General features: G+C 44.6%; 1 long non-coding RNA gene across 2 annotated transcripts in view; it reads right to left on the reverse strand.

Moving 5' to 3' along the window:
- Window positions 1-5,356: 5,356 nt before the first annotated feature.
- The window catches only part of LOC105468306 (uncharacterized), a 90,761-nt gene continuing 83,971 nt past the window's right edge, over window positions 5,357-12,146 (reverse strand). For both annotated transcript variants that reach the window (XR_011608014.1, XR_011608013.1), the window contains exons 5-6: window positions 7,023-7,140; window positions 5,357-6,106 (exon numbers count right to left, since the gene is read on the reverse strand). This is a non-coding gene — a long non-coding RNA (uncharacterized lncRNA). The remainder of the gene's footprint in view (window positions 6,107-7,022; window positions 7,141-12,146) is intronic.

Below are 12,146 nucleotides of genomic sequence, written 5' to 3' on the forward strand. Positions count from 1 at the left end.
TGCGTCCAGCCAGACTTTTTTTTTCTTTTTCTTTCTTTTTTTTTGAGACAGAGTCTCACTCTGTTGCCCAAGCTGGAGTGCAGTGGTGCAATCTCGGCTCACTGCAAACTCCACCTCCCAGGTTCACGCCATTCTCCTGCCTCAGTCTCCAGAGTAGCTGGGAATACAGGCGCCCACCACCACACCCAGCTAATTTTTTTGTATTTTTAGTAGAGATGGGGTTTCACCATGTCAGCCAGGATAGTCTTGATCTCCTGACCTTGTGATCCACCCATCTCGGCCTCCGAAAGTGTTGGGATTACAGGCGTGAGCCACTGGTTTTTTTTTGTTTGTTTGTTTTGTTTTCGTTTTTAATCTGCTCTTTATTCTATTCTATTCTCTAATCTATTTCTGCCAGAGGGAGAATTCATTTACCCTTGCAGAAGAGCACTAATCTATTAATGATGGATCTGTTCCCAAATCCCAAACACCTCCCACTAGGCTCTAGCTCCCAACACATCTACATTGGGTATCAAATTTCAACATGCATTCCAGCAGGGACAGACCACGTCCAAACCATAACACAAAATGTTTACCAGCCACATAATCTTCCATTTTCTTCATGTATCATAATGTTGTTTATAATTGCTCTCTGTTGAATATTTGAGTTGCTTCCAATTGTTCATTATTATAAATAATGCTGCAATGAAATCTCAGGATATAAATTTGGTCTGTATCTCTCTGATGACTTTGTGACATGAAATTACTAGAGCAAAGGGAATAAATATTTTAGGACTGTTGATATATATTGACAAATTGTTTTCAAAAAATATTTTAGCAATTTACACATTCATCAAGTGTACATGAAAGGGCTTGTTTTCCTGCAAAGGTACACTAGAATTAAGTATTCTTCTTATCTTTGCTAATTTGATAAGGGAAAACTAGAATCATAGAATTGCATTTAAATCATCATTTTGTTCCTTGTGCGTTTGAATTCCTTAAAATATATTTTTCACTAATGTGTATTTCTATGAATTTTCTATGAATTATCTATGTTTTTGCTTACTTTTCTTTTCTTTTTTTTTTTTCTTTTCTTTTTTTTTTTTTTTGAGATGGAGTCTCGCTTTGTCACCCAGGCTGGAGTGCAGTGGTGCAATCTTGGCTCACTGCAAGTTCCGCCTCCCAGGTTCACACCATTCTCCTGCCTCAGCCTCCCAGGTAGCTGGGACTACAGGCACCTGCCACCACGCCCAGCTCATTTTTTGTATTTTTAGTAGAGACGGGATTTCACCATGTTAGCCAGGATGGTCGTGATCTCCTGACCTCATGATCCGCCTGCCTAGGCCTTCCAAAGTGCTGGAATACAGGTGTGAGCCACCGCATCCAGCCACTTTTTGCTTACTTTTCTCTTGGTGCCAAGATTCATTACATATATATGTGTATATAATTTTTTTTTAGTTTTTTAGAGACAGGGTTTTACCCTGTTGCCCAGGCTGGAGTACAGTGTGCAATCATAGCTCATTGAATCCTGGAACTCCTGGGCTCAAGTGATTCTCCCACAAGTAGCTAGGACTAGAGGCATGTGTCACCACATCTGATTAATTTTTTATTTTCTGTAGAGACAGGATGTTGCTATGTCCAGGCTGTTCTCAAACTCCTGGGCTCAACCAATGCTCCCACCTGGACCTCCCAAAGCACTGGGATTACAAAGGTTATCCACTGTACCAGCCTGTACTATATTTTTAAAGCTCTTAATATATTTGATTGGTATTTGTTGTAATATGTGTTTTAATTTTGCTTATGACATTTTAACCAAAAAAATGTTTTACAGTTTATATAATTTAATCTATGGGTCTTTCTCTTTTTAATTTCTTCCATTGATTTTTAAAAATTACATTGTCCTCTTACACCAGAAATGGTGGCTCATGCCTGTAATCTCACCCTTTGGGAGGCTGAAGCGGACAGATCACTTGAGGTCAAGAGTTCGAGACCAGCCTGGCCAACATTTTGAAACCCGTCTCTACTGAAAATACAAAAGTTAGCTGGACGTGGTGGCACACACATGTAGTCCCAGCTACTCGGGTGGTGAGACATGAGAAATGCTTGAACCGGGGAGGTGGAGGTTGCAGTGAGCCGAGATGGTGCCAGTGCACTCTAGTCTCAGCAACAGAGGGAGGCTCCATCTCAATAAATAAAAAAAAAAATAAATAAATAACAATGTCCTCTTTGACTCTGAGATAATTTAGATTTTCTTTTGAATTTTTTTAATGGGCTTGTTATTCCATTTTACTCAATCCATCTTGAAGTCATTTTGACATTTCTTTCTTTCTTTCTTTTTTTTTTTTTTTTTGAGACAGAGTCTTGCTCTATTGCCCAGGCTGGAGTGTATTGGTGGGATCTCGGCTCACTGCAAGCTCTGCCTCCCTGGTTCATGCCATTCTCCTGCCTCAGCCTCCCAAGTAGCTGGGACTACAGGTGCCCATCACCACGCCCAGCTAATTTTTTGTATTTTTAGTAGAGATGGGGTTTCACCATGTTAGCCAGGATGGTCTCATCTCCCGACCGGATCTCTCGATCCACCCTCATCGGCCTCCCAAAGTGCTGGGTTTACAGGCATGAGCCACCATGCCCAACTGACATGGTTTTTTCTCTGATGGTGAAGATAAATGTAACTTGAGATCTCTCTCAGATATTTCATTCCCTTACCATCATTAATTAAATAATTCGTCCTTTTAGCAATGGTTTGTAAAACGCCTTTATCACAAATTCTCGTTACATGTTCTGGAATCTGCTTCCTGGTTGTCTTCTGTGTTCTGTTCATCTATGTTCTAATCTTTTTAACCAACAGCACACTGCTTTAATGACTGCAATCTTACATACAGCTATAGAACTTCTCATTGTTTCAAAGATCTTTCATGCATGCACTGTTATTTATTTATTTATTTATTTTTTGAGACAAGATTCTCACTCTGTTGCCCAGGCTGGAGCGCAGTAGTGCGATCTCTGGCCACTGCAACTTCAGCCTCCCAGGTTCAAGTCATTCTCATGCCTCAGCCTCCCCAGTATCTGGGATTACAGTATGCACCACCACACCTGACTAAATTTTTTTTGTCGAGACGGGGTTTCCCCATGTTGCCCAGGCTCATCTCAAACTCCTGGCCTCAAGTGATCCACCCCCTTGGCTTCCCAAAATGCTGGGATTACAGGTGTAAGCCACAGCACCTGGCCTCATGCATGTTCTTTTTTAGAGTGAGTCTCACTCTGTCACCATGCTGGAGTGCAGTGGCACAATCTTGGCTCACTGCAACCTCCTCCTCCCAGGTTCCAGCGATTCCCCTGCTGCAGTCTCTCGAGTAGTTGAGACTACAGGTGCATGCCACCATACCCAGCTAATTTTTGTATTTTTAGTAGAGAAGGGGTTCCCCCATGTTGGCCAAGTTGGTCTCGATCTCCTGACCTCATGATCTGCCTGCTTCAGCCTCCCAAAGTGCTGGAATTACAGGCATGAGCCCCTGCACCTGGCCTTACATGTACTTTTATACATTATTCCACGTGAAAATAAAGATCATCTCGTTCTCTCATTTATTTTCTTCTACTTATTACTCATGTAAAAGCAAATGTTCTGAGAAACATATGTTTGGATTAAACCTAAGGAAAGGATTTTGCAATTCTGGGCCTCTTCTTGGGTGAAAAAAAAAAAAAAACAAAATAAAAAGCATGGTCTGGTTTTTAAAATGAAACGCTACTAAACTGAAAAAAAAAAAAGGAGTGAAACCTGAGCATAAGCTGGTTTCATTTTTGTTTGTTTGTTTAATTGAGAATGGGTGTGTTAATCTCAAGGTAAACCGGAATCTGTAAAGGAAGCCAAAGTTATGATCATTTGAAATTTACTTTCCTAAACAGAAACCTTTCCAAATGAGCATAGACTCCATAGAAGTGGAAATAAATTCACTTACTCTTTTTTTTTCTTTTCTTTTCTTTATTTTTTATTTTATTTTTATTTTTTTTTTTGTGAAAGAGTCTCATTCTATCACCAGGCTGGAGTACAGTGGCATGATCTCAGCTCACTGCAACCTCTACCTCCTGGGTTCAAGCAATTCTCCTGCCTCAGCCTCCTGAATAGCTGGAACTACAGGCATGCGCCACCACGCCCAGCTAATTTTTGTATTTTTAGTAGAGAGGGGGTTTCACCATGTTGGCCAGGCTGGTCTCCCTCTCTTGACCTCATAATCTGCCCACCTGGTCTTCCCAAAGTGCTGGGATTACAGGCATGAGCCACTGTGCCCGTCCCACTTATTCTATTCTTTAGGAGTGACACATGAATCACTGATAGAGTCCACACTGACCGTCATCTACTGGGGCTCATGTTCCCATCAAAAGGGTCTGTAGTGGTAGGTACCTATCACCTATGCAGCTCCCTCAGTATGAGGTCACCTGTCAAGGACTTAGAGAAGACTCCTTCATTCATGTATAAAATTTTGCAATTCAGCTTGATTTGTAGCCTTTGCCGTTATCACAAGCCACTTCACAGCTGAGTCCAGCAGTCTAACTGATCAGAACATAGTGGCCAGGATGCCTGGGTGGTTGACTGTCCCTCTACTTTAACAGTCTTCCTTACACTCCTTATTCAACTATCCTTGTAAATGAGTATCCTGGTTTACAAGCAGTCTCTAGGCAAGCTGTGCATCAGGAAAACCCAGCACCATCACTAGAAAGAAACTAGAAGTGCTCATCCTCTTAGGAAGAGGCAAGTCAATCCAGCTCACCATCAACAAATGGCATATGACCGTCAATTAGCACATGCTTGTTGAATGAATGCATGCATGAATGAATGACACTGGTCTAGACTATCTTTCACATGTCTTCATTCATGTCAAAGACAGCTTAGACCACTGCACTAGGCTAAATAATAGTCAATATCAGGTCATGATCTTAGCAGTTTGGAAAATTTTACATAGCCTGAACATGTGTGTAATTTCTTTTTCTCTCTCTCTCTTTTTTTTTTTTTTTTTTTTTTTTGATGGAGCCTCTCTGTCACCCAGGCTGGAGTGCACTGGCACGATCTCAGCTCACTGCAGCCTTTGACTCCCCGATTCAAGAGATTCTCCTGCCTCAGCCTCCCAAGTAGCTGTGATTACAGGCACCCACCACCATGCCTGGCTGATTTTTGTGTTTTTAGTAGATATGGGGTTTTGCCATGTTTGCCAGCCTGGTCTCAAACTCCTGACCTCCGGTGAGCTGCCTGCCTCAGTCTCCTAAAGTGCTGCATTACAGGCATGCGCCATTGCACCCAGCCTGTAATTTCTTTTGTCTATCTTGAACAACCTAAAAGAATGAAAAAAAAAAAAAAAGATATATGTGCTAAGCCACATCACATCTAAGTCTTCTTGGAGCTAGAGAGGCAGCCTTGTGTTTTTTTGCTGCAGATGGGTAAATAAGAATGAGATGAAGCAGAGAGAGGGACCTGTTTATGGGAACAAGTATTAGATACCCCCATTAAAAACAAGCACTGGTGGCCAGGCATGGTGGCTCACACCTGTAATCCCAGCACTTTGGGACGCCAAGGCAGGCAGATCACGAGGTCAGGAGATTGAGAATATCTTGGCCAACATGGTGAAACCCCACCTCTACTAAAAATACAAAAATTAGCTGGACGTGGTTGTCCGTGCCTGTAATCCCAGCTACTCAGGAGGCTGAGGCAGGAGATTCGCTTGAACCAGGGAGTCGGAGGTTGCAGTGAGCCCAGATCGCACCATTGTACTCCAGCCTGGTGACAGAGTGAGACTGCATCTTAAAAACAAAAAACAAAAAACAAGCGCTGGCCCAGAAAGGCACATGGGCATCTGATTTCCTCTGCATTTTCTTTGGATTGTGTTTTCACAGAAATTGATGTTTCTAAAGAGTATCTTTCCCAGGGCAGCTCATCTTTTCCACACAGGGTCATGAGAAAAAAAAGGGGGTCTTGAGCAAGGGAACCCACTCTCTGTGTTGCAGTTACTTGCAGTTTCTTTGGTTCATGGTGACATCCTCCCTTCTCTCTATACACACAATAAATGCGTGTGTCTCACCGTGGCAAGCTAGGTGTCAGTCGCTGCTGAAGTATGTCCGGTACAGTCACGAAAATTTTCTGAAGCAAATCAAACCTCATTAAATCAGAAGGAGGACTGATCCTAATTGGAGAAAATCTTAATCGCAGCATTTTAAAAAGGAAGATGACAACCTGGCCTAACAGAAAGCTGCCTCATAGAGGCGTCCTTGGCGGGACCATGTTAATAAACTGGGAATAAGACACATACTTAATAGGGATTTTTGTCTGGAAAGAAATGTGTGTGACCAAGCCACTGAACACTGCCCCAAAATAGTACAGTCTCTGATATCTTTGTTTACCTTATTCATTTGTATAATTTTTTTGGGGGGTGGTGGGTGGCGGAGTCTCTCTCTGTCACCCAGGCTGGAGTGCAATGGCACGATCTGGGCTCACTGTAAACTCCACCTCCCGGGTTCAAGTGATTCTCCTGCCTCAGCCTCCCAAGTAGCTGCGACTATAGGTGCACGCCACCATGCCTGACTAATTTTTGTATCTTTAGTAGAGCAGGGGCTCCACCATATTGGTCAGGCTGGTCTCAAACTCCTGACCTTGTGATCCGCCAACCTCGACCTCCCAAAGTGCTGGGATTACAGGTGTGAGCCACTGCACCCAGCCAAAATAATTTTTTTTTTTTTTTGCTAAGTAAATACAGAAAGACTTTAAATCAGCCACTGCTTGGTCACTGTGAATTTTAAATTAGAAGTGTCTGAACTCAATGAACCTGCATCACAGACTGAAATTCATCCTTTCATCATCTACCATAAAACCTGCACACATAGGCAAGTCTCGGTTACCCAGTTCTACAGCCACCACTTTGTTGGTGCAATAAGGCTGATTTCCACCCACTGTCTGACTTCTTCCTTGATTCCCCTTCCCAGCTTCCATGAGCTACTTTAAACTCACAAAATGTAAATTAATGTCAATATTAGCCTAAACAAAACAAAGTAAATCTCACCAATAATGGATTCCAGAAGCAAGCAGGGATTTTTCAAAGTCGTCTGCCATTTGGACGAGCCCCACGCGTACCCTCTTGATCCCCATGGAGGATAACAGGCAGCTGGAGGCAGGAGAGCCTGGTGGTTGGGAAAACAGTCTTTGGCGCTAGACAAAACTGGGTTTCAACCCCAGCCCTGCCTAGGGCATAAGTCCTCTGAGCCTCCGTTTCCTCATCTGTGAAACTGGCGAGACTGCAGGTAACTCGGGGACCCGGCTGAGACACAGAACAGACTCAAGTCAAAACAGACTCCAGAAACCATAGCTGTCATCATTGGCAACAAATAATTCCTTCTAAGGAAGCACCAACCTCCCCACTTCTAAATAAGGGACGAGGCAGGGTGCAGTGACTCACGCTGGTAATCCCAGCACTTTTGGATGCCAAGGGGGCAGTATGACCTGAGCCCAGGAGTTTGAGACCAGCCTGGGCAACATGGTGAGACCCTGTCTCTAATTAAATAAAAATTAAAAATTAAATAAGAGGTTGGGCACAGGGGCTTATGCCTCTAATCCCAGCACTTTGGGAGGTCAAGGCAGGCAGATCACTTGAGGCCAGGAGTTCGAGACCGGCCTGGCCAACATGGTGAAATCCCATCTCTACTAAAAACACAAAAATGAGCCGGGCATGGTGGTGTGCTCCTGTGGTCCCAGCTACTTAAGACAGGAGAATTGCTTGAACCTGGGAGGAGGAGGTTGCAGTAAGCCAAGATCATGCCACTGCACTCCAGCCTGGGGGACAGAGTGAGACTCCGTAAAAAAAAAAAAAAAAAAAAAAAAAAAAAAAAAAAATTGCTGGGTGCAGTGTCTCAAGCCTGTAATCCCAGCACTTTGGAAGGCTGAGGCGGGTGGATCACGAGGTCAGCAGTTCAAGACAAGCCTGCCAACATAGTGAAACCCCGTGCCTACTAAAAATACAAAAATTAACCAGGCATGGTGGTGGGCACCTGTAGTCCCAGCTACTTGGGAGGCTGAGGCAGGAGAATTGCTTACACCCAGGAGGTGGAGGTTGCAGTGAGCTGAGACTATGCCACTGCACTCCAGCCTGGGTGACAGAGTGAGACTCCATCTCAAAATATATATATATATATATATATATATATATATATATATATATATATATATATATTAAATAAGTAGATAAATAAGAGACAGAAATAATTCTTCCATCTCCCTGCAGCTAAGATGTGAAAGGGACGGGGAAAACGGAAAATGCTTTCATGCAAGTGACAAGTGATAGTGACAGTATTTGATAACCTGAAGATGCAGTCTGTGAATGAGACTTCCTTCAAAGGGAACCAGCACTTGAAACATCATGGCTGTCTCTGGAGCGTTACATGGAGGAACCCACTGGAAACTGGGCAAGTCCAGGCAGATGGTTCAAAAACATGAAGTAATTGCTGGAAACCTGTCAGACCCGCTGACTTAGAAGGAGTCCCCGAAGGTGTGGGCTGCAGTTCTGTGGTGAAGTTGGGGCAATCACTTTGTAGCACAGCTCACTCCAGTAGCTACTCAGGAGCCCCAACCCCACCTGAAATACCAACAGCCCCGACTGGACAAAGGAACATTTTTCCAAAAGTTCATGGAGATGTTGATTTTGGAAAGGCAAAGCACGTTTTCCTCCAAGCCACCTTTCAAAGAGTTGTTGGGTTTTTGTCAGATCAAACCCACAAAGACTCCAGAGTTAAAGGGGAAGCTGGGGGGAAGGCCTGGGGTTGAGCCTGAGCCCGGGGGACAGTGCCCTACTTTCTGAGTCACTGCAACTGGGCAGCAAAATAAAGCCTTCCTGTGCCTCAGTTTCCTCACCCGTGAATTGGAAATGACAGTGCATTTATCTCATGGCACTGTTGCAAGGATTGAGTAAGTTAATGCATATAAAGTGTACAGGTGCTTCCCAGCACACAGCAGGTGCTCAATAAATTAGCGATTATTATCTGTCTCTCTCTTTTTTTTTAATAAACAGAGTCTGGGCTGGGCACTGTGGTTCGCGTTTGTAATCCCAGCACTTTGGGAGGCCGAGGTGGACAGATCACGAGGTCAGCAGATCAAGGCCATCTGGCTAACATGGTGAAACCCCATCTCTACTAAAAACACAAAAAATTAGCTGGGCGTTGTGGTGGGCACCTGTAGTCCCAGCTGCTCGGGAGGGTGATGCAGGAGAATGGTGTGAACCCAGGAGGCGGAGGTTGCAGTGAGTCAAGATCCCACCACTGCACTCCAGTCTGGGTGACAGAACGAGACTGGGTCTCAAAAAAAAAAAAAAAAAAAAAAAAAGAGAGAAAGAAACAGAGTATGTTCCCCAGGCTAGAGTTCAGTGGAATGATTACTGCATCCTCAAACTGTTGGTCTCAAGTGCCTGCCTCAGCCTCCCAAGTAGGTGGGACTATTGGCATATGCCATTGCACCTGGCTAATTTTATTTTTGTAGAGATGAAGTCTTGCTATGTTGCCCAGGCTGATCTCATCAAACAATCCTCCTTCCTCAACCTTCCAAAGTGTTGGGATTTCAGGGGTGAGCCACTGCACCTGGCCCTGCTGTCGTTATCTTTATTATGAAATCATGAGGTCACAGGGTAGGGACCTCAGGATGGCCACAGCAGGGAATTTAGGCCTCCAAGAACAGATAGGAATTTTACAAGGACCCTGTGGTGAAGGAGGAGGACTTGGGGAAGCAGCCTCCCACGGCGGCTGTTTATTGAGCACTTAGGATGTTCCAGGCGTGGTGTATCATATCTTTCGCCCCCTGCCAGCAAAGTTTTTAGGGAGTTGTTCTCGTGGTTGCTGTCGCCTCCAGTTTAATAAGGACCAGAGCCCGGAGAGGCAAATGAACTCATTTGCACCATGACATTCCTTCAACAGCCTCCCCTCAGATTCTGGGCCCGAAAAATATGAGTGGCCTTCATAAGCAGGATGTTTATCAGTAACTTCCATGTTAAGAACAGCACTTTGGGAGGTTGAGGGAGCTGGATTACTTGAGTCCAAGGGTTTGAGACCAGCCTGGGCAACATGGTGAAACCCTGTCTCTAAAAAATATATATATGCAAAAAAATTAGCTGTGGATGGTGGTGAGCACCTGTGGTCCCAGTTGCTAGGGAGGCTGAGGTGGGAGTATCACTTGAGCCCAGGAGTTTGAGGCTGCAGTGAGCCACAACTGCACCACTGCAATCCAGTTTGGGTGATAGAGCAAGACCCTATCTCAAAAAACAAAACAACACACCCCGAAAAAGAAACAAAAACAAAAACACACCCACCACCAACAGCCTTCACAAACCACAAGAAAGGCTGAAAATGTGAGCCCTGCAAGATCATCCTTGTCTCAGTTTGACTCCCCAAGAAATCCCAACCTCTCTTTTTTTTTTTTGAGTGGGAGTCTCGTTCTGTCACCAGACTGGAGTCCAGTGGTGCAATCTCGGCTCACTGCACCTTCGCCTCCTGGGTTCAAGCGATTATCATGCGTCAGCCTCCCAAGTAGCTGAGATTACAGGCACACGGCACCACGCCCAGCTAATTTTTCTATTTTTAGTAGAGATGGGGTTTCACCATCTTGGCAAGGATGGTCTCCAACTCCTGACCTTGTGATCCACCCACCTCAGCCTCCCAAACTGCTGGAATGACATGCATGAGCCACTGTGCCTGGCCAAAATCCCAACTTCTTAGAGCAATTAGGCAACATCTCCAGTGAAGCGGCCTTGATTGTCCTCTTCTTCATTAGAACATTCTCTGCACACTGCCACTCTATCTCATGAGTTCCTAGATCCATTTCTATACCCAAAGCAGTGAAAGCTATGAAGAGGGCATAGTGGGCTAACCTGGGTGACCTAGGAGGCACTGGCATTTCTAGTGTTTGGGAAAATTCATGTCTGCTCTTACTGATGAAGACAATTCAGAAAGGAAGGAGCTTCCGTTGCACAGGAGGTTTTCGGGGGACTAGTCATCAATTATTGCTATCCTAAGAGGCAATGCAAAAACCTCTTAGGGTGGGGTGAGGTGGCTCACACCTGTAATCCCAGCACTTTGGGAGGCCATGGTGGGCAGATAACAATGTCAAGAGTTCGAGACCAGCCTGGTCAACATGGTGAAAGCCCCGTCTCTACTAAAAAATACAAAAATTAGCCAGGCTTGGTTGGCGCGTGCCTGTAATCCCAGCTACTCGGGAGGCTGAGGCAGGAGAATCGCTTCAACCCAGGAGACAGAGGTTGCAGTGAGCCAAGATCACGCCACCGCACTCCAGCCTGGGTGACAGAGTGAGACTCTGTCTCAAAAACAAACAAACAAACAACAACAAAAAAAACCCTGGTAAATGCTGAGTACTGGAGAGGAGGAAAGGGGTGCCTGGTGCCTGTGGGTGTTTACAGTGACTTTTGTTATTTCTTTTTGAGATGGAGTCTGGCTCTGTCGCCCAGCCTAGAATGCAGTGGCATGATCTTTGCTCACTGCAACTTCTGCCTCTTGGGTTCAAATGGTTCTCCTGCCTCAGCCTCCCAAGGAGCTAGAATCACAGGTGCCCACCACCACACCTGGCTAATTTTTATAGTTTTAGTAGAAATGGGGTTTCACCACATTGGTCAGGCTGGTCTTGAACTCCTGACCTCAAGTAATCTGCCTGTCTTGGCCTCCCAAAGTGCTGGGAATAAGCCATGAGCCACAGCATCTGGCCTATGACTTTTAAGCAAGCCCAGCTGGAAAATTCAGTTGAGCAAAGTTGAATGGGGTTCGAATGGAGAGACAGTCAAGACCATCTGAGGGTGGAGGAAAAATTCCATCATCTATAGGGAAGTGGAAGCACCAGCCTCAGCTTCTCCCAGGAGGGTTAATGTAAGCAAGAAAGCATTACTCTAGCTGATTACAGAAGACAATGGGGATAAAGGCAGCGAAGCAGCCAATTATTGAGGACTAAATGTATCAATAACTGATTGAAGACCAAAAAAGTACAGAAAGCAGAAATCCCAGTTTTGGGTCTCACACAGGACATATGATTTACCTAAGCGAGCAAATATTTATTGAACATCTGCTAAGGACCCAGCACATGGGGTATTAGGAAGAACCTGTTGGCTTTAAACATGGCAATTCACTGAAATATTTTCACCCTG

This window comes from Macaca nemestrina, chromosome 9, assembly GCF_043159975.1.
Source record: "Macaca nemestrina isolate mMacNem1 chromosome 9, mMacNem.hap1, whole genome shotgun sequence".
Taxonomy (NCBI): domain Eukaryota; kingdom Metazoa; phylum Chordata; class Mammalia; order Primates; family Cercopithecidae; genus Macaca; species Macaca nemestrina.